Source organism: Myotis myotis, unplaced genomic scaffold (genome assembly GCF_014108235.1).
Source record: "Myotis myotis isolate mMyoMyo1 unplaced genomic scaffold, mMyoMyo1.p scaffold_m19_p_1, whole genome shotgun sequence".
Lineage (NCBI taxonomy): Eukaryota > Metazoa > Chordata > Mammalia > Chiroptera > Vespertilionidae > Myotis > Myotis myotis.
Window position 1 is genome coordinate 91,890,680 of NW_023416313.1, and position 21,805 is coordinate 91,912,484.

Here is a 21,805-nt window from a genome sequence, read left to right on the forward strand (position 1 = left end):
TAATTGTATGAGTATGGCTGATACCAATAGTAGGATGGTGATGATGACAAGCTCCACCCAGGAACCCATGATCAGCTGGGATTCCAGAACAGTCATTGACAATAAGGTTTCTTCTGTCTTTAACATCCACAGTCATCGCTTCTCGGCCTTTTGGCTAAGATCAAGTGTAGTAACATCCACAGTCGCCCGCAATCCTAGCTGAACATTAGAATTACCTGGAAAGCTTTTAGAAACTTCCCCTGGGTACCAGCCCAGACCTATTCAATCAAAATATCTGCAGGAGGGGCCTGGGCTTCAGTGTTTTTGTTCCAAAATAGTCCTCTATAAATAGATGGCAAATATGTGATAAGATATGTAGGCCATTCTGATAGTGACAGTATCATTCTCTTCCAAACAGGAGTGTAACGTGATGGAAAGTAAGTGCGAAGACCATGAGCTCTCCAGCCTCCTCTATAAACCGAAGTGCCTGCTTTTTCACTTGCCAGTTGCACCAAGTTACTTAACCTCACTGAGTGTGCCTCCTTCATTTTCAAAATGAGTACAATGTGACCCCTTTTAAGGATTGTGGTGGCAACTAAATGCATCTGTAGCACTTGGCATGTAGTAAGTACCAAAACTAGCAGTAATAATAACCATCACTAGAAAATAAAGTACAGTGAAGAATCAAGATGTGTATAGAGGCCCAGGCACTGCTACTAACAAGATATGAGAATTACAGCCTCACCAGGCAAATGGCTTAAACTCTCTGGGTCTAATTCCTACTAAAATTTCCACAAATTGGAACATTTTAACTGGCTGTTCTCTGAGCTGACTGTCATCTCTAACATTCTGTTGTATTCAAAGAGCAGCAGCAGGCTGAAAGGATAAAAACCCCTCACCAGGAACTTAGTGATAGTGTTGTGTGGGGACAGAGGAAAAGAACTGGAAGAAAAGATAACAGAGCTGGGTCCTTCCCTGACAACATCTGAAATAGCTGTCAACATCCCTTCTCCAGTTTCAACCAATGACTGCATCTATTTGCCCCACGTTCATCTGGTCTAGTTACGCACTTATCAAGCATCACCAAGTAGCAATCTAGCGACAGGGATATAAAAAGTACTTAACTAGAAATCAAAAAAGCAAATTCTACCTGTTGCTCCCAAAACCAACTGGATGGAGGTCACAACTTCTCTGTGACCTCTACAAAATGGGAATGACAATATCTATTGTTAAATAACAAAAATTCAATGGAGCAAATTTGAAGATGTATGTGACTGTCTTTATTCGACGATTCATGAACAGGGCAGCATCCTATCTAGCAGATAGAAAGGAGCCATAAGGAGCTGAAAAATGGAAGGCAGAGGGGACAGGGACAAAGAAAGAGTGGATGAGCTCGTCTTCCCTTGGGGCGGTGGTTCTCAACCTTCTGGACCTTTAAATACAGCTCCTCATGTTGTGACCCAACCATAAAATTATTTTCGTTGCTACTTCATAACTGTTATGAATCATAATGTAAATATCTGATATTCAGGATGGTCTTAGGTGACCCCTGTGAAAGGGTCGTTCGACCGCCAAAGGGGTCGCGACCCACAGGTTGAGAACCGCTGCCTTGGGGGATGGAAGAGGTCTATCAGACAGATTACCTCACTAGTCCTGACTAGGATATTCCAGATTGACTAGGTAAAGCTCACATTTCCAAGAGAGGCTGAAACTGCAGTTAGATTACTGTAGAGAACAAGAGCAAAGCAGACATACGGCCACTTTTGACAACCCAATATGGAGTCACTGTCAGCATGACAGTTATGTCAGGTGCCATGTCAGGACTGAGGTAATCGTGTAGCAGAGTGCCCTTAGGAGGGGCCAGGAACCACAAGCCTGAGCACTCCCATAAGGGACTCCATCTGAATATGGGCGGGACCTCCATCCCCTGTAGGCTATAAGAACTCAGAGCTCAACCACCAGCGCTCAGGTTGGCTGTACCACTGTCATGCTCGGAGCCCTGCCAGACCTCCACTCCACAGGACATGCCACCATTGTGGCCACCTGGCTTGAGACTGATGACACCCGTCTCTCCACCTGAGACGCCGCCAGTGACTGGGACTTCATGCCCAATGCTTGCTCTGCTCACTTCTTTTGTGTGAACACTCCTCTCTGTGTATAACCTGAGTATGACTCTATTGGCTTATTGAGAAGGTCTTTCCAAGTAACCCTGGCGTTGTGGAAACACACAAATTTGTGTGAGTGACTCCTTTCGGCTTGTCATATATTGGCCAGTTATATATTAAGTCTTGGTTTGCTGATGTGGGGCTCAGTATAAGCGACTCCATTTGGGATCCGTTGTCTTCCCCACCCCCCCGCCCCTTTAATACTACCTTCAACACAGTTCCAAGCAATCTTGGGAAGGTCACTGATTTCAACTTAGTAAAATGAACTTGAGGCCCTCTGGAATATCTGGGGAAAAGAAAATGGAGGCACTCTGAATCAACTTCAGACAGACGTTCAATGACCAGAACTGTAAACAATTCCATTTAAATGAGGTCTTCAATTTTTAAAAATACCATTATAAACTAGAAAGTTGATAGCTGTAATGTCAATTAAAAGAACTGAAAGATCAACGTAGATAATCTATCTAATAATAGAGGAATATGCAAATTGTCTTGGATGCTGTCACAGTAACAGTAACGACCAGCAGGCTGCCTGGGGCAACAAGGCCAGCAGGGAGATTAGTGAGGGATGACCAAACGACTCAATAGCAGGCTGCGTGGGGCAACCAGAATAGCAGGAGGACAATTGGGGGCAATTAGGCTAGCAGGGGGGGCAGTTAGGGGCAATCAGGCTGGCAGGCAGAGGTGGTTAGGGGTGATCAGGCTTGCGGGGGGTGGGGGGCACTTAGGGGTGATCATGCAGGCAGGCAGGTGAGCAGTTAGGAGCCAGCGGTCCCAGATTGTGAGAGGGATCTCAGATTGGAGAGGGTGTAGGCTGGGCTAAGGGGACTCCCCCCCCCACACACACACACACACATGAATTTTGTGCATCGGGCCTCTAGTTTACAATAAAAAGAGAATGTATAAGCATCATGAGCACTCCCTCTGAGAGCTTCAGATTCCATTCCAGGGTTCTCCAGGTTCCCTTGTACTCAAAGCTAGCCCTCTCGTCCACCACAGCCTAAGGAATGTATTACTGGTAAATTTACATGCATTATCAAGAATACAAAATGGTCCTATTATTATATAAGCAGCCACAGTTTAAACAGGCTGTCAGTCAGCTGCCTCCAGGCTTGAAAGCATCTAATTTGTTGGCAGATAGAATATTCCAATCTGTTTTTTCCTGTCATGTTTTTGATAAACATTATCATAAGCCAGGTGCCTTTTTGAGTTGTCACCTTGTCTTGGGCACCTGCCTTATCCATCAAGTGGAGTACCTATTAAGAATTGGGAACATTTTTTCCGCAACTGATTCGCCAAGCTAAATAAACATGTAAATTCATTTTAAGTTCAACTTTCCATTATTTTTTCCAGCTGCTAATAGAAGGAACAGAGTCAGTAATGTGTTATGAATGGATGATGTGTGAAGTTGTCTTAATGAAAACCACATGTCCATGGAGATTTTTCAGCCAACAATTATGAGAATTCTGACCATTTTAAAACATCCACAACATATCCCCAAAAGTGCTAGATTGTACCTAATAATTCTGATAGTTTATTTATAAATATAAAACATTGGTTTTTTTTAGAAGGAGATTTTTTTAATGCACCTGCAATCAGAGCCAAGTACCCTTGAGAGTCACAGGATGCCTCCCCGTGTGAATCTCAGCACCTGACCATGACCTCATCTCCCTTAAATGCCCCAAACCAGGGCATTCTCCCAGAGGAGGAACTGAGTGTCCTGTGCAAATACTTCTCAACATCCTTTATTTCAAAATGAATGGGAATGAGAATAATGTCTATAAGTTTGGACTTACTACATTTTTTTAAAAGAGGAGGAATTGGTGCTTTCAATCTACCCAGCCATTCCCTTCCCCCTAAGTACAATCCAAACTTAAATCATGTGAACTATAGCATCTTGGTTAAAACAAGTTTTCACTCTGAGCAAAATGAGCTCTGTGAAATGAGAACAACTCGCCAGAAAGGATGAGAGAGAGGAATCAAGGAATCAGGCTAGGCTGAGGTGAAGTGTCCATGTCTACACCATTATAATGATGAGACAGCTTTCTGTCAATGGAAACTCTAAAAAACTTGGGTGGAGGGTTCTGTTGAGTGATTAGGGGTTAACACTCCCCCCACCACACACACACACACACACACACACACACACACACACACACCCACACAGGAGCTGAATGTGATAGGATCCTGATAACTCCTCCCTTTTATAACAAGCTCCTCATTGACTGCAGACTCATACTGAACACTGGGACAGGATCCGAGTGAACACCGTGATGTGGAAAGAAGAGCAAAGGTGCAGAGATTCCTGTGGAGGCAGAATCCAAGCGTCATTTCCCTACATGCCTGCAAGGAGGCACAGGGTAGACAGTTTGGCAGATATTCAAAGTGCTCTGGTTCTTCAGGTCCCTGCCAACTTATGTGCTGAAGAAGAATTGTGTTAATAAATAGAAAATGTGTATAAAGGAAAAGAATATTACACCACAGTAAGTGCCACTCTGCTCTGAAGCCAGTAGCGTTTGGTCTTCTGTAGGACTGGGTGGGGGACTGAACCTTAGGAATAAAGCACAGTTCCATGAGACACACTCTGTGCTGACTTCCTTGCCCTTTTCATTGGCCAGGTGATCTGAACTGACCAATCATTCACTGCCTCCATCTACAAAAGCTTATGGAATATCTAAAATGCTGCAGGCATCGTGTTCCTGGCCGGGTCCTAGACCCTAGGACTGCAGAAACAGCTGTAGGCCCAGTTCTCGGCCTCAGTGTTGCCAGAGAGGACACTGTTCTGCCTGTGAGTAATTAGAGATGAGATCTGCCCTGATGGCAGCAGGCATATGTAGAGGCTTCTTGGAGGAAAGGCTATCTACACATCCTTCTCTGAAAACTGGCCGCTCCCCAAAGGCCCTGGGGAAGGGTTGGAATGTCCTCTGGCCACAGGTGATGGGATCCAAGCTAGAAATGGGACCCATGGTGAGCTAAGAGATTCTTTGTCTTGAGAATTTGAATCATAATCCTGAGACATGATCCTGGGCCTTGTACTTAGAGATCCAAGAAGCTGGGGCTGGAACAGCCTTTTCCTACCACATGCACCTTGATAGGTAGGCAGGGAATGTCTGGCTATGGAAAAAGAGCAGAAAGAATCAAATACCCAGAAGGAAGAAGAGATAAGAGATTACCTTTGGGCCCTAACCGGTTTGGCTCAGTGGATAGAGCGTCAGCCTGTGGTCTCAAGGGTCCCAGGTTCGATTCCGGTCAAGAGCATGTACCTTGGTTGCGGGCACATCCCCAGTAGGGGGCGTGCAGGAGGCAGCTGATCGATGTTTCTAACTCTCTATCCCTCTCCTTTCCTCTCTGTAAAAAATCAATAAAAATATATATTAAAAAAGAGAGAGAGAGAGAGAGAGAGAGAGAGAGAGAGAGAGAGAGAGAGAGATTACCTTTGGGTCCACCACAGGGACAGGGGAGAAACTTCAGGTTCTGACTTGTTTGGCCCCAATAGAACCAGATGTACTTCCCATGGTGAGGTCCTTGTGTTATTGGAGAAATCGTGAATGGTCTTTCTCCGTTGCTAGTGAGAGTGGGCTTTTGAGGGTACCACTGGAATAAGAATTTCCAGAGGCCCCCTGGGAGAATGAGATGTAGTAGAAAGCTTTATTTGCATGGAATTACATCCCTCGCTTTCTAAAGTCCCATTTCCCTTAATCCAGTCCTGGAAGAGGTGCAGCTGGGGATTCAGCAGAGCTAAATGCAAACCCAGCATCGAAAGTTTCCGTTCTGTGGTGGAGCTGGGTCCCGTACAACATTAGGCTAGTTACAGTCCATCAGTCCATTGTGTGGGGGGTCCAAATGGCTGTGGACCATGTGGGCGAATGCAGGGGAGCCAAGAGAGTATATATAGTCCCTGCAACAAGAGTCCCAAGAGTTTAAACCAAGAAAAAGAACTCTTTTGTTTGGGAGTTTAAGTATTTCAAATCTTCCCACTCTTGCAGTGGCCACACCTACTCTGGTCAATGACCAATTCCCAGGTGTGACTGACAGAAAAGTACCTTCCCTATATCCCCTAGACTTTACTGGGCATGCGTCTACTCTTCCTCTGTCTAGACCCTTCCCCCCCAAGGATCTGCAGAGAATAGACTGGTGACTTTGCAGCTTCCTGGCAAAGCTGCACAAATGGCATGCCGATAAAATTCAGCCTTCCCTTTGCTCCTTGCTGTTAATTAATAACTGGATTAATTTACAGCAGTAACAGTTTGACTTGGGCTAGACTGAGTGAGCCAAGGGGCCTTTTAAATGAGCTAAAGCTGATAGCACTGTGGGGGTGGGGAGAGGAAGGCTGGTCCTGGGAGCAGGTGTGTAGGGCCAGGAGGCTGGGCACTGATCTGTCAACCTTGCAGTTTCATTCCATTCATCTCAACAAGCAGTCCTGGGGGGCCTCCCAATAGGCCTCTGGCATTTCCTCACCCCTGCCTTGGGCACAGAGGCTCTCTTCACTGCCCAGCACAGAGGACACAGTGTGTGGCTGAGAAACAATCTTTTAAATCCTTGCAATAAAGCATGGCTCTTATGACCTTGGCCTCATTTATTCCAGTTTCCAACTACTGTCACTTTCATTTTCTCTAAAGAGCTCTAGAAGTGTTACCTGGTGGGAGCTTCCAGAGCAATGAATCAGCACACAGTAATCAGTCCCTCTGCGAATTCTAAGAAGCTGTTCTTTTGAACACTCTGCTGGTACTACTCCATATGATGCTGCCTTGGGAGTGCTCGGAAGCTGCTTTTAAATCTTGAATATTCGTTTTCCATTTGCTATATATATCAGTCTTGTTCTCACAGTTATAAACTCCTTGAGAGCAAGGACTATATATTGTTCTTTTTTTTTAAAGCCTTAATATGCTGAAAGAATAAGTCCTTCATGAACAAATGACAACACGGTTCTCAGTGCTCATCAGCCTGTCAGAACATACACAGATGACTTCAGCTGGCCCATTCTTTCCCCCACAAGCCCCTCCTGCTCTCCACCCCAGGGCAGGACTGAACGTTAAGGCCAGCTTCTCAGCACAGGAAGAGAGGCCTTAGGGATCAAAAAGACCAACCCATATTGCAGAAGAGGAAACAAAGTCCCAGGAAATTTCACCCTCTCCACACCATCTGGCTAGTGAGTGGCATTCCCCCTTTCTACTGGCCCCTGTGGCTTTATCAAACAGGTGGTTCCCTTTTGCTTTATGATAAAGTGGTGGAAGCCAGTCTGATGGTTACCTTCCTCTACTTTGTGGAAGCCGTGGGGAGCCTGGCTTCTGATATGTGTCCCGCCTGTGTTGTCAGATGCTTATTAGCCTGGCTCCTCCATGTTGGCTTGGCCCCTGGTCACAGAGTCTAGTCAAGCACTGACCTGAGATTACTGGGCACAGGACTTCTCAAGACTTTTCTGATTTAAACCCCTTCCCTCCGCATCTCTCTTCATCGCGGCCTCTAAGAAAACAGCTCCAAGATTCATAAAACAAGGTGAACTCTCTCACTCCAGCTTCCTTGTTAGAGTTTGTCCTTGCTCCCTGACATCAGCCATGCGCACACCACAGCTTAACCATCAGCTCCTGGGCGTGGGTGTCACAGAATCAGTTGTTCTCCCAAGTCTGACCTCAGAAGAGGCGCATTATGCAAACAGGTACAAGATGAACAGTTTGGCAGGAGTTTAGTTACCTCGGTTCATGGAAACTCTTGCCAGCATCCATGCAGAGGAAGTAGTGCTTTAATTAATGGAAAATGTATGTGAGCCCCTCTCAGGAAACAGGGCTCAGAAGAGTCACGGTATGCGGCACCTTGGGGGTTTTTGTGAAGGAAGAGGTGGTTCTGCTTTGTCTAGAGCAGCGGTTCTCAACCTGTGGGTCGAGACCCCTTTGGGGGTCGAACGACCCTTTCACAGGGGTCGCCTAAGACCATCAGAAAACACATATATAATTACATATTGTTTTTGTGATTAATCACTATGCTTTAATTATGTTCAATTTGTAACAATGAAATTGGGGGTCACCACAACATGAGGAACTGTATTAAAGGGTCGCAGGATTAGGAAGGTTGAGAACCACTGGTCTAGAGGATAACACAATCTCTCTGTCTCTCCTCCCCACACTATGAGACAATTTCCTTTTGATTGTCTTCCTCTGAGGCGGAAATGAGTCCTTTTCAGAGTATTCAGCGCCAGCAGAACCCACCTCTGCAGTGATGCGTAGCCACTGTGACTGCAAACACAGGCTCTAAACACAGTGATCAGAGGCCTGGGCCTCCGCCTCTGACCCTTCCTTCCCCAGGTATTTCTCCTCTATTAGCTTCCCCTCCACTAGCCCCTCACAGAGCTGTGGCTTCTCTGTGAACAACCAATCAGACTCCGGCCCTGATCACACTGAATGAAAAGTGCAGCTTCATGTCTCTCTCCCACAAAACTGTGTTCCTTTAGGACACAGCCTGGCTATATTCATTGGCCCATATTGTGGGATGATTCAACATGTTGAATAAATGAACGAATGAACTCTCAGATAAGTTCTGATAAACTCTGGTTAAAGTGAAAATGATCACTGGGTCCAAGTGATACTTAGGATATTTGCATTCTAAAGGCTTTTCACCAAAGGAATTAGAGAATTTTAAGCATCAGGTAGTTAGGAGGGAGAGGAGTTTGGGGAAAATTCAGTGGCACATCACCGGCAGAAGAACAAGAGAACCCTCAAGCCCAGGGTACAGATGAAAAGGTGACACATTGTCTGTAGAGAATATAAAAGCAGTAAGAAATCTGACCAAAATCAGTTTACTTTTATTATTACTTTTATTGTAAAATTGCATCAGCAATTTTAAACAATGTCATTGATAAAATACCCCTCCCCTAAAAAAAAATCTTTAATTGGTTTAAGTTTCAAGCAATTGCTGCAGTTTATTGTTAATATTGATAATATGTATCATATGGTCACATTTTTGTAACTTATGCTTTAATACATATTGTATTCTATTTATAATTTAATTCAGAGAAATCCTGGTTATATAACTGCCCTGTAATGCCAACACAGTTACACATGTTCCTTTGGAGAGTAAGTTTCTCCCAGTTCAGAATATCTTGTGTTTGCTTTGGGTAAAGTTCATGTCCGCAATCTCCAAGGTACTACATGTTCTTGCATTTAAACAGTATGTTATAAATAACAGTGATAGCACAGTAATTTCAAAGATGGATTTGAATTTCAATCCTGTCACTCTATTTGACAACCTGTAAGGACTTTTTAAATTTTATTTAATATTTCAATTTTAAAACTGTGAAACAGTGAAAACTATGCAGTATAATTTCTTGTAGGTGAAAACTTTAATTCATATATGAAATATTTTACTGAATATTAATACTGTCTTTTAATATACAATTTATTCAGTTTAATTGATGATTGCTTTGAAGTTACACAATGAGTTCTGGAAAAACTTAATATTAGTGATATTATTTCATAGGTGCTTAAATTATACTTTTGTAGATCTTTCCATTTTCTTACTTTTTTTGTACTGTAGTATTTCTTTTTAGGCTTTATTTATTTCCCTAGCCTGGATATATAAGCAATGTTCATGAAAAGAGAAATTTTATGATATATTTTTCCAAGCATTCTTCTTCTTTTGATTTTATAAATGTTAAAATAGTTTTGTTGTATAAAGGAGGCAGTTAAAATATGATCCACTCCAAATAACAAATATAAGAGAACGAAGATGGCAGCATAGATAAATGCCAGTACTTGCCACCTTCCACAACCACATCAAAATTACAACTAAAATACAGAACAATTATCATTCAGAACTGCCTGAAAGCTGGCTGGATGGAAGTCCCACAACTAGAGAAGTAAAGAAGAAAGTACATCAAGACTGGTAGGAAGGGTGGAGGCACTGAACCCATGTGTGGCATACTTTTAATCAGGAGAGATATCTCAGCTGCAGTGGCCTCCTATGAGGAGCAAGGGGTCCCAGCCTCACACCAAACCCCCCAGTCCAGGGTCCCAGAGCTGGGAAGAAAAGTCCCCATAACTTCAGGCTGTGAAAACCAGCAGAGATTGTGGCTGAGTGACACAGAGGTTGCTGGAGATCCAGGCAGTTACTTTGACAGGGCTGGTGCACAAACTTAAATGGACTTGCTCCCTCTGAGCTCCAGCACTGGGACAAGGGCTCAGGGAGATTCAGGGACATATGGAAAGGAACTTAATTGCCTGGCATTGGAGCAAGAACTTAGGGGCGACTTTCTCCCAGATAGGGGTCATTGTTTGCAGGGGTCATTGTTCCTGTGCTGAGACCTCCCCCATTACAGAGCTGACTGACAATCATATCTGAGTTTTCATCAGCCTGGTTCACACTATTTGATCCATCCTGGTGATTCCCGGAGACCCTGCCCCATCCAATTTGCAGCCCAACCCAAGCTGTTTGCAGTGGCTTTTCCATACGAATTGACAGTCCTCGCTCAGGCTTCAGCATTTTCTTAAATCTCTCAAACAAACAGCAGCTAGCATCAGCATGCCTCATGTCTATCAATAAGAGGTCCAAGAAGCTTGGCCTCACCGAATACTTTCAACCCCAACACAAGTAGCAGCTACCTGAAGATCGTACTGTAGCTCCTGCCAGGTGGCCCCAGGCAGTGGCTGACTTTGCACCTCTCAGGAGGCACCAGAGCCAGTGCACCAGGTGGACAGCTTCAGACCATACCAGATTACAAATCTACACATCAATGAGCAACACACTCAAGGGGCAGACTCAGTGAGCATCAAACCCCACTGAAGCAAGTCCTGCTCCAGACGAGTGTCTCCTGCACAGCAGCTCTTCTACTGTAGTTACAGCTGGTTCTCACAGCCAATTGGCCTGGAGGTAATTTCCTTTCAGTGATGACAACAGCAATCAAGACCCAACTACTGTGCACACAGCCCACACAGGGGCACACCTAGAGTGCCCGGCTCAGGTGACTGGGAAGGCTGAGCCACTGGATTCTAAAAGACACCTACTACACAAGGCCACTCTACCAATTCCAGGAGACATAGCAGCTCTACCTAATACATAGAAACAAACACAGGGAAGCAGCCAAAATGCAGAGACAAAGAAATGTCACAAATGAAAGAACAGAAGAAATCTCCAGAAAAAAGAAGGAAATGAAATGGAAGCAAACAAACTACTAGATACAGAGTTCAAAACAATAATTATAAGGTTGCTCAAGGATCTTAATAAGAGCTTCAAGGGATTTAGTGAGACTTTCAAGGATCTTAGTGAAAATTTCAAAGACATGAAAAAGGACCAGTCAGAAATTAAGCATACTAGTATACTAATTGAAATAAAGAGTAATTTACAGGGATTGAACAGTAGAGGATTCCAAGAATCAAATCAATGATTTCGAATAGGAGGCAGCAAAAAACACCCAATCAGAAGAGCAAAAAGAAAAATAATCCAAAAATATCAAGATAGTGTAAGGAACCTCTGGGACAACTTCAAGCATACCAACATTCACATTATTGGGGTACCAGAAGGAGAAGAGAGAGTAATATATTGAAAACTTATTAGAAGAAATAATGACAGAAAACTTCCCTTATCTGGCGAAAGGAATAGACGTACAAGTCCAGGAAGCACAGAGTCCCAAACAAGAGGAACCCAAAGAGGCTCACACCAAAACACATCATAATTAAAATGCCAAAGGTTAAAGACAAAGAAAGAACCTTAAAAATCAGGAAGAAAAAAAGCAATTAGTAAGAAGGGGGAAAAAAGATAAAAAAAATGAACAACAAATTGCAATAAATACACATCTATCAACAATTGAATCTAAAAATAATAAACAAACAAGCAATCTGATGAATAAAATAGAACCAGAGGCATGGAAACATGGAACAGACTGCCAAATTTCAGTGGGAAGGGGGAAGCGGGGCCGGGAAGAGGTTAACCAAAGAACTTATATGCCTATATGCATTACCTATGGACACAGACAATAGGGTTGTGAAGACTTGGGGTGGGATGGGAACCAGGTGGACAGGGGCAGTGGGGAGAAAAGGGGAGACATCTGTAATACTCTCAACAATGGAGATTTTTTTAAAAAGAACCCATGAATGAACTTAAGTCATTCATGCTTTAAAAAAAAAAAAAAAAGTCAAATATACCAGTAATGTCACTGGGGAAATCCAGGGCACTAAAATCATCCATTAAGCAATGCTCCCACTCAGGCCAGCAATCAGGGCCAATCTGTGGGGCAACCAGTGGGGAAATTGGGGGGACCCCCGCTGGCACCCACCTTGGCTGGCCTGGGGCCTGCGGGCTGGGGGCAGCTCCTGCATTGAGTGTCTGCCCCCTGGTGATCAGTGCACATCACAGTGACCGGTTTTTCTGCCATTCGGTCAATTTGCATATTAGGCTTTTATTATATAGGATTTTTACTTTCTTCATAACATTTTTCACTATCTGAAATTCTCCTCTCCTCCTCCTCCTCTTCTTCCTTTCTCTCTCTCTCTCTCTCTCTCTCTCTCTCTCTCTCTCTCTCTCTCTCTCTCTCTCTCCTCTCCTTCAATTCAAATATGACCTCAGGAAAACAAAAACTGTGTTTGTCTTTGTAATGTAAAGAACATTTTTTGAATTATTTATTAATTAAACAACCTATACCTAAGGCAGATTTCTATTCCAGTCTGGAAATGCTGACCCTCTTTATGGTACTTGGAGCCAGAGTGGGTCGACCTTCCCCTGTAGGCTGCCAATGTTCTGCACCCTTTAATTAAGTCACTATTTTTGGTCAGTGGAGCTATGATATTTCAAGTCACGTTGCTAAGGGCAACATACCTTTGCTTTTCCATCTCCATCTACTCCTTTCAAAAAGAGTACAGAAAAGATCTTTTAAAGGTTCATGTGTGAAAAGTCCCCAGAGGAAGAAAAATGCCCCCAAAGTAATTATAAAGATCTAGTTCCACAATGTGAAAATTTTTTTTCAACACATAAGCAAGTGTTAAAGGTATTTGCTTCTTAGTCATTTTAACAGTTTATTATGGGGTTCTTAGGAGGGAAAGAATCTTCAAGACATAAAGACATAGAAAGACAGAGTTCCAGGCTCTGTGATTTGTTACAAGCTATTTGGGAGAGTAGGAAGGACCATGGGTAGCTTATCACAGCACTCTTAAGGTGAGGTTGGCAGCAAGACCCTAGGTTTGACAATCACTGATTACTTCCTCTCCCACATGCCCGCATTCAATCAATCTCCAATTCTTACAGATTAAACTCCAAACTCTTCCTCAAATCTAACCCTTACTATCTATTTATTAACCAACAGACTTTTGGTTTCCCTGACTTTAATATTGTCCCCAGCCCTCAATCTATTCTACCTGAGGCCAATAATCAGACCATATCCTTCACTGTATAAAATGCTCCAATAGCTCCTCTTTGCCTAGAAAGGAAGGTTCAAACTCCTTAATGGGCCATAAAAAGGCTCTCCAGGATGCAACTGCCTATTTCTTGTCCCTCATGTTGCACTTAATAAACCCAGCTCTTGTAGCTCTCTGAACACGTGGTGAGATTTTTCACCGCTGTGTCTGTATAGGTCGACTTTATGCTCATAATGCCTTTACCCAACCTTCTATTAACTGGCTAATTCCTACTCTCCTTTTAAAACTCAATTTAACTGTCCCCTCCTCCTTGGAAACACTCCTCACCCAGTCAGAATTAGGTTCTGTCTTTCTGTATTCTCAAAGACTCCTCTGTTTTTCTCTGTATGCTGTCCAATTGCAATAATGTGTATTAGGACCTATTAACCTTATTAGACTGTGGAATTCCTAAGGTCAGAAACTATATCTTATTCATCTTTATCTTAATGCCTAGAACAGTGTCTGACACATAGTATTTAATGAGTGCTTGTTGAATAAATTAATTAAGTAAATGAATATGTGAATGACAAAATAGTTTTTTCAACTTAAGTATACATTAGGAAAATCTAAAAGTAAGTTTTATTTATTATGCATTTGAAGAAATGCTTTAATGTAAAAATGAAGACATAGGAGCATGAGATCACCATGGTAATTTGAAGGAAAGTTGGCCCAACAGCAAGCTCAATCCCTCCTAGCCTGGCTTTCTCAAGTGCCAAGAAGAGACTCCTTGCCCCAACTTGTGCATGGAGGATGTTTTTCTCCAGGGTTGCTTATTTAGCACTTCTCATGGGCACTGAAATAACTTTTTACTGGGTCTGTTTACACCTAAGTTCAGAGCAAAAATAGAGACAAATGAAAAAAAAAATAGAGACAAATGAGCTTCAGACAGGACATGCTTGTTTTGGAATTTACTGAAATCATAGTCTTGATCTGCAAACTTCTAGGAATATCTATGTGGTTCCAAGACATTAACATTATCTGTTTCTGGGGAGAGCTTTTCAACCTATACACATCCCATGTCCTCCTTCAGTCCCATTAGCTATCCACCTCCCTCCTACCCCACACTTCTACACTTACTTGACTCTGAGAGGTTCTCAGGGTTAAGAACATATATTTCCTTGTATTGTTTTAATTGATTTCAGAGAGAGGAAAAGAGAGGGAGAGAAATATAGAAACATCAATGATGAGAGAAAATCATCAACTGGCTGCCTCCTACACGCCCCCTCCTGGGGATCAAGCCTGCAACCTGGGCAAGAACATATATTTTGACAAAGCTTCCAATACTCAAATATGTTTTAGCCAAACATAACCCTCCTGGGCAGCTGACCAGACTATCCCTCCACTCACGAAGTGCTGGTGCTATGGTCAGAGCAGAGGCAGCAAAATTTTTCCGGGACTGGATACTATACTTTTCCTCTTATACAGATCAGCCCAGCATTTCTGTAGTGTTTCCCTAAGAGAACAATAAGAATTAGGAAGAAATAACATTGTGGATCTGTGGAAAGGACACTAACAGATGCTGCAAGAATATGTGAATTAGAGCCCAGCTGGTGAGCCTCAGTGGTTGAGTGTTGACCCATGAACCAGGAGATCATGGTTCAATTCCCTGTCAAGGCACATGTCCGGGTTGTGGGCTTGATCCCCAGTGGGGGGCATGCAGGAGGCAGCCAATCAATGATTCCCTTTCATCACTGATGTTTCTATCTCTTTCTCCCTCTCCCTTTCTCTCTCTGAAATCTACAGAAATGTTGATTTAGAGAATTCTACAGCAATGAGAACAAACTTGTCTTCTGAAATTGCATAGCCTCAAATAGGGTTTCTTTTGGCCAGGACCATGCCAAGAATATGCCTTGTAGCACCTAGTCTGCAGCCATGTGGTAAGGGCACACTTTTAATCTTTAATAAAGGTCTGCAAAGGCAGAGGGAAAGGGAGGGAAACAGAGAATAGTGATAGCAACTGCCACCCATACTCCTTTAATAAGGTTGGGATTAAAAGAAAATTGTGCAAACAGCATAATAGAACAAAGCTATTGTAGACAGGCATTGCCCTCATAACACTCCTAGTGCCTCTGAATGTCTAGAAACTCAGCTAGCAAGATGTTTCAAGAATATCCCAGATCTCTCATAAAAACAAACAAACAAAACCTTTTATTTGTTAGTCATTTATTTATCTGACAAACATTTATTGAGTTCCCTACATGTCAAGCACCTGGCTAAAAGACTGTGTCCCTTTTGTTTACTACTATATTTCTAACACTTAGTATAGCAACTGGCATACAGTAGATGCTCCATAAAATGTCCAAATAAATTTAAATGAAGAACTGAGGAGTTCTCCAGACATTTTACCAGTGAAATTTGTAAAAAATAGTTTTTTAAAGTCATTCAAGCCCCTGGGGATGGTCTTAAAGGCATATGTAAATGAGAGAACATCCTATCTAATAATAGACAAACATGGTAATTGACCATGCCTCCCATTGGCTAATTGGCGTGATATGCAAATTAACTGCCAACAAAGATGGCAGCTAATTTGCATACTGCAGGCAGGGCAGGACAGCGCCATTCCACCTGCCCCGCTGCCATCTGGTCCTGCTATTTGCGACCCGGGGCGGTGGGGCGGGACAGCGTCATCCTGCCTGCCCTGCCGCCATCCGGGCCTGCTATCTGCGACCCAGGGTGGCAGGCATCCGTGTGCTACCCTACCCAGGGTGGTTGGGCGGGGCAGCAGTGATCAGCGGCCTGCCTGGGCATCCCGTGTGAGACCTGCCTGGGGTGTCCCGTGTGTGACCCGACCCGGGGCGGAGCCCCAACCCCCGGATTGCCCTGCTTTGTGCGTGACCCGGGAGGCAGGGCAGGCACTGAGGGATTGGGCCTGCCATCTGCCACCAGAGGAGCAGGCCTAAGCCAGCAGGTGGTTATCTCCCGAGGGGCCCCAGACTGTGAGAGGGCACAAGTGGGGCTGAGGGACACCCCCCCCCACCTCCCCTCCCCTGCCAGTGCACAAAAATTTGGCCTCTAGTCTATGTAAGAAAATTCTATAAAAATTCCATAAGAAAAGGGAGTCTGTAGTATGTTACCAAGGCCACTCCCTGCCTGCCCCCTCCCAATTCAGCAAGGCAGGGACTCTCCTCCACACTGGGAAGCCAAGAACACAGGGCTTCCTCGCCCCCAGCTCCAGATTGGAGGGCTTGTTTCCTAGGAGGAGCAGGACATCAACATTTCTCATTCTGCCTCAACTTCCTGCTGCTGGGGCCAAGTTGTAGGCACGGGCATTGGAGAGACTGGAGCTCCCTTAAGCTACCTGTGGAAGGCAGGCTTTACCTTCACTACAATACTCCTGAGAATACTGGGTCCTCCATCACTCCTCGCCTGGCTTGTGCGGCAGTAGTCCCACACTAGGAGAGGTACTCTAAGAACACCTCAGACTACTGCTCCTTAACCCCCTCAACTCCACCACCCCATCCACCCAGTGCTCAACTCCCAAAATGGACGGTCCCATTCATGAAAAAGGGTGTATTGTTCCTACTCCCAGCTCCAGAGCCCTGGCTCAGAGATTTTGTCTGGGGACAAACAGGTCATAAAACAGCTCCTAATATCTTCCCAAATGAACGAGTAGCTTCATTTGCAACAGAGTGTAGAGAATTTTAAGCCTAAGGGAGCTCTCAAGAACAGTGGATGTTGTGGTTGGGAAATTAGGAGGAGGTTTGTGGATTTGGTGAAGATAGAGGTTAAACTGTAGGCTAATTTTCTGAAGACAGCTGAGGTAGGAGATGTGGGCAGGCTCCTCATAGGGTCAGAAGAAAGATTAAACAGTGACCACAGGAACTTTTCCTTCAAGGGAACCTGAATGTAATTGGATTTTTCTATAGGGCACTTTATGTCTCTAGGATACTGTGGAAAACAATAGAGCAATTAGTCAGCCAGCAATAGTGAAGTCTAACAGCTGGAAGTGGTCAGGGAAAAAGAAGACTAAAGCCCTACTCAATCCACTGTCATCCCAGGTGACTGTGGGCAAACCCAGAGCTGTGCTTCCCTGAGGAGCAACATCAGAAGCTTAACATTGTGTTTATATTTTGGTGGAGGGGGAAGTAAGAAGGTGGAGGTAGGAAGAAGGGGAGTGAGACTTCTAAATAATCCAACCAGTCACTAAAAAACTAAACAAGCAAATAATAATAACAAGCTCTGGGTGGGGGAGGGAAGAAGTATATCCACTTTCCAACAAAAAATTACAAGACATACTAAGAAATAGAAAAGTATTACTCATATGCTGGACAGATAGTGGACACAGCCTGTGAGAGCAAACAGATGGTAGGAATAACAGAAAACGACTTCAAACTTGCCAGAATAAATCTGTTGAAAATACAAAAGGAAGCCATGATTAAAACAGTAAAAAAGAAAGGCACGATGAAAATAGAGATACCAATAAAGAGAGAGACATCAAATAATATGTGAATGAGGGGAGAACCAAGATGGCGGCATAGGTTAACGCCGGAGTTTGCTGCTTTGAACAACTACTTCAAAAGTGAAACCAAAAAACGGAAGGGACATCACCCAGAACCACAGGAACACCGGCTGAGTGGAAGTCCTACAACTAGGAGGAAAGAGAAACGCATACGGACACTCAGAGGAGGCGCAGTGCTGAAGTCAAATTCTGAGGTGCGGAGTGCGCGGAGCAGGCTGGCGGCGGAGGGCACGGTTGGCGTTTTCAATCGGGAGGGAGTCGCAGACTCTGAGCTCCAGATACGGGCAAGTCTTTAGGGACCCAGACTAAAACGGGAGAAGCGGGACTGTCTGGCTTCGGTCAGAGCGAGTGCAGCTTTCTCTCTGAGCTTTGCAGCGGGTGCTGGGACTCAGAGAGGCAGAGCCCCTGGGGACAAGACTGAGAGCCGCCATAACTGCTCTCTCCGGCCCACCCTGTTGATTCTGTGGGACCCGCCCCGCCCAAGCCCTGCATAGAGGCATTTGCCGGATAGCCTCAGGCAAACGCCAGATTAGCACCTCCCTAGAGAACAGAAGTTCTCTCACTGCAGACACAGCTGACTCTCACAGCCACTTGGCCTGGAGGTCAAACCTTCCCTGGTATTAGCTACAACAATCAAGGCTTAACTACAAGACTGCGCACAAAGACCACTAGGGGGTGCACCAAGAAAGCATATCAAAATGCGGAGACAAAGAAACAGGACAAAATTGTCAATGGAAGATATAGAGTTCAGAACCACACTTTTAAGGTCTCTCAAGAACTGTTTAGAAGCCGCCGATAAACTTAATGAGATCTACAAGAAAACTAATGAGACCCTCGATGTTATGATGGGGAACCAACTAGAAATTAAGCATACACCGACTGAAATAAAGAATACTATACAGACTCCCAACAGCAGACCAGAGGAGCACAAGAATCAAGTCAATGATTTGAAATGCGAGGAAGCAAAAAACACCCAACCGGAGGGGCGGAATGAAAAAAGAATCCAAAAATGAGAGGATAGTGTAAGGAGCCTCTGGGATAGCTTCAAGCGTACCAACATCAGAATTATAGGGGTGCCAGAAGATGAGAAGATGAGAGAGAGCAAGATATTGAAAACCTATTTGAAGAAATAATGACAGAAAACTTTCCCCACCTGGTGAAAGAAATGGACTTACAGGTCCAAGAAGCGCGGAGAACCCCAAACAAAAGGAATCCAAAGAGGACCACACCAAGACACATCATCATTAAAATGCCAAGAGCAAAAGACAAAGAGAGAATCTTAAAAACAGCAAGAGAAAGAAACTCAGTTACCTACAAGGGAATACCCATACGACTGTCAGCTGATTTCTCAATAGAAACTTTGCAGGCCAGAAGGGAGTGGCAAGAAATATTCAAAGTGATGAATACCAAGAACCTACAACCAAGATTACTTTATCCAGCAAAGCTATCATTCAGAATTGAAGGTCAGATAAAGAGCTTCACAGATAAGGAAAAGCTAAAGGAGTTCATCACCACCAAACCAGGATTATATGAAATGCTGAAAGGTATCCTTTAAGAAGAGGAAGAGGAAGAAAAAGGTAAAGATACAAATTATGAACAACAAATATGCATCTATCAACAAGTGAATCTAAGAATCAAGTGAATAAATAATCTGATGAACAGAATGAACTGTTGATTATAATAGAATCAGGGACATAGAAAGGGAATGGACTGACTATTCCTGGGGGGGAAAGGGGTGTGGGAGATGCGGGAAGAGACTGAACAAAAATCATGCACCTGTGGATGAGGACAGTGGGTGGGGAGTGAGGGCGGAGGGTGGGGCGGGAACTGGGATGAGGGGAGTTATGGGGGGAAAAAAAAGAGGAACAAATGTAATAATCTGAACAATAAAGATTTAAATAAAAAAATAAATAAATAAATAAATAAATAAATAAATAATATGTGAATGAATAAATGAAAGAATAAAAATGTTCCACGGCAGGCCTACTCCTAATGTTTTCAGAGACCACGATAAAAGTAAAAATGGAGGACTGTCTACTATATCTCTAAACATTTAAAATTTTTAAATCAGGTTCTCTTTCATCAAATGCCTAAGAGCCGTGCTGTATGAAGCAACAGTCTCTCCGCTTCCTCTCCGCCACCCTCTTGGCAGCCTCAAAACAGCAACCATGTGTGAGTGCACCTCCATCCATGTTGGCCAGGCTGGTGTCCAGATTGGCAATGCCTCCTGGAAGCTCTACTGCCTGGAACATGACATCCAGCCCTATGGGCAGATGCCAAGTGACAAGACCACTGAAAGGGAAATGACTCCTTAACACCTTCTTCAGTGAGACAGGTGCTGGCAACAGGTGCCCAGGGCAATGTCTGTAGACCTGGAGCCCAGAGTCATTGATGAAGTTCACACTGGTACCTACCACCAGCTCTTCCACCCTGAGCAGCTCGTCACAGGCAAGGAAGATGCTGCCAATAATAATGCCCATGGACACTACACATCAGCCAGGAGATCACTGGCCTCATCTTGAACTGAATTCAGAAACCGGCTGCCCCATACACAGGTCTTCACGGCTTCTTGGTTTTCCACAGCTTTGGTTTGGGAACTGGTTCTGGGCCCACCTCCTTGCTGATGGAATGTCTCCATGACAAGAAGCCCAAGCTTGAGTTCTCCACTTACCCAGCCCTGCAGGTTTTGAAAGCTATAGTTGAGCCCTAAAACTCCATTCTCACCACCCTGGAGCATTCTGATTGTACTTCATGGTTGACAATAAGGCCAACTATGACATCTGTTGTAGAAACCTCAATATTAAGTGCCCACCCTATACTACTCTGAATAGGTTAATAGGTCAAATTGTGTCCTCCATCACTGCTTCCCTCAGGTCTGATGGAGCCTTGAATGCTAATCTGACTGAATCCCAGACCAACCTGGTGCTCTACCCCCGCATCCACTCTCTCTGCTACATGTTCCCCTGTCATCTCTGCTGAGAAAGCCCACCATAAACAGCTTTCTGTAGCAGAGATCACCAATGAGTGCTGTGAGCTAGCCAACCAGGTGGTAAAATGTGCCGCTCGCCACAGTAAATACCGGGTTTGCTGCCTATTGTAGCCTGGTGACATGGTTCCCAGAGATGTCAGTGCTGCCATTGCCACTATCAAGACTAAGTGCAGCATCCACTTATTGGCTTCAAAGTTGGCACTAATGACCAGCCTCCCACTGTGGTCCCTGGTGGAGACCTGGCCAAAGTACAGCGAGCTGTGTGCATCCTGGGCAACACCACAGCTGGAGCTGAGGCCTGGGCTCGCCTGGGCCACGAGTTTGCCCTGAGGTGTGCCAAAATGCCTGTGTCCCCCGGCACATGGGTGAGGGCATGGGGGAAGGAGAGTTTTCTGAGGCCTGTGAGGACATGGCTGCCCTTGAAAAGGATTATGAGGAGGTTGGTGTGGATTCTGTTGAAGGAGAGGGTAAGGAAGAAGGAGAGGAACACTAAGGTTAAAATGTCACAATGGTGCTGCTTTTATAGGGAAGCTAATCTATTTTAAATGTTGCAAATTACAGACCTATGCTTTAAAACACTATTCTTTGGCCCTGGCCACTGTGGCTCAGTTGTGTGAGCACCATCCTATGTACCGAAAGGGGTCACTTTTTTGATTCCAGATCAGGGCACAACGGATCAATGTTTCTCTCTCTCTTTCTCGCCCTCCTTTTCCTTCCTCTCTCTCTAAAATCAATAAAAAACATATTTTTTTAAAAAAAAAAACAAACCACAATGCTTTGTACAGACCCAAACTGTTCATTTCTCTGATGGGTTAACAAGCTGTTTAAAAATGTTTTA

At 44.2% G+C, this 21,805-nt stretch overlaps 1 pseudogene; it reads left to right on the forward strand.

Moving 5' to 3' along the window:
• Positions 1 to 20,146: 20,146 nt before the first annotated feature.
• LOC118673739 lies at positions 20,147 to 21,460 on the forward strand (annotated as a pseudogene).
• Positions 21,461 to 21,805: the final 345 nt, after the last annotated feature.